The 1,608-nt window shown below is 44.3% G+C and overlaps 1 non-coding gene across 1 annotated transcript; it reads left to right on the plus strand.

Moving 5' to 3' along the window:
* Nucleotides 1-652: 652 nt before the first annotated feature.
* Nucleotides 653-725, plus strand: TRNAG-UCC (transfer RNA glycine (anticodon UCC)). The gene has a single exon. It is a non-coding gene; the product is annotated as a tRNA-Gly (tRNA).
* The last annotated feature ends 883 nt before the right edge of the window (nucleotides 726-1,608 follow it).

Here is a 1,608-nt window from a genome sequence, read left to right on the forward strand (position 1 = left end):
ATGAAGATGGGAGATTGAAGGACTCCTTGAGATGGGCATGGGAACGGATTGCATTACCGAGCCCTCATGAGCGTGGAATTACCAACCAACACACTGCACTGCTCTGTCTTCCTTTTGACCTTTGGACTCAAGCAAACCCAGAAAGGAAAGAGAATTGGCATTTTGGTTGCATCTTATGCTCCTTTTTATCAGCTGGATGATCTTGCTGCCCTTGAGAACACTGCTCCCTATTCTGTGCGGACAGCTTGACCACGGGCCAGCGGAAGGGCTGTCACAGGGTCAGTAGGAAGTGAGCCTGGACAAAAGGTCCAAGTTTAGGAATGCCTCTCTGGATTTTCTTTGGATTCAGAACCTAGTCAAACTCAGTTCCTGCAGCCAGAGTCAGAATAAAACGTGCTCACAGGCTAACTGTGGGCTTTTTAAAATATATTTTTAAAGTCACAGCTCCCCATAATAGTCATACACAGAAATCCAACTGGAAGAAAGGCCAGAAGAAAGACAAGGATGTGAATGCCTCAATTAAAGGACTTGCCAATTATTAAAATAGATGCTTATTTAGGTTTTGCTCACTAAAAGAAATCCATTCTTCAGGTACTTTCTTCTGTGGCTGGTGGTCACAAGAGGTCATTCTTAAGAAGTAAAGGCCGGGACTTCCCTGGTGGTCCAGTGGTTAAGACTCTGTGCTTCCACCACAGGGGTCACAGGTTCAATCCCTGGTTGGGGAACTAAGATCCCACATGCCACGCTGCACAGCCAAAAAAATTTTTTTTTCCTTTTTTTTTTTTTTTTTTTTTAGCGATACGCAGGCCTCTCACTGTCGTGGCCTCTCCCGTTGAGGAGCACAGGCTCCGGACGCGCAGGCTCAGTGGCCATGGCTCACGGGCCCAGCCGCTCCGCGGCATGTGGGATCTTCCCAGACTGGGGCACGAACCCATATCCCCTGCATCAGCAGGTGGACTCTCAACCACTGCGCCACCAGGGTAGCCCTCCCCAAAATTTTTTTTGAAGTTAAAATTATTTTTTAAAGTGAAAAAGAAATTCCCTTAAAAAAAAAGTAAAGGCCATCTTTTCCAGGCCTAAATGTTTTATGAAATCAGTGTACAGCATGTGCTTTCTAAAGGTGCATCCACATTCCTCAGGCATCAGAAGGAGCAGCTGCATTTCCTTCAACCCCTTCATCTCTGTGTGCTTTCATTTTGTATGGGATTGTGTGTCATCACTGAAACCTTTAGTTCTGTACTGGACGGATACGGTTCAAATCCCCTTTCTGCTGCTAACTGGGTGTCACCCATGAGTCTGAGTTTCCTCATCTTGAAATGTCCTCATATTGAAACTGGACATGATTATAGTGGAAAAAGAATAGGTAACAAATAAGGATGCAAAATAAAGGCACTGGAAAATTTTATCAGTATGCTCACAGGGTTGCCATGTGCATTAAAGATGATCATGTATGTGAAGCTTCTTAAGTACAGTAAGTCAGCAATGGCAGACTGATAAATAGAAAGCAGCTGTTGTAAGAATTTTGCCTCATCAGAGTCCACTTTCCAGGAATCAAACTGATTATGTTCCCAAGAATGTGGTTTATAACACTGGAGAACTCTAAAGAAG

Source organism: Lipotes vexillifer, unplaced genomic scaffold (genome assembly GCF_000442215.2).
Source record: "Lipotes vexillifer unplaced genomic scaffold, Lipotes_vexillifer_v1.1 scaffold351, whole genome shotgun sequence".
NCBI classification, from domain to species: Eukaryota; Metazoa; Chordata; class Mammalia; order Artiodactyla; family Lipotidae; genus Lipotes; species Lipotes vexillifer.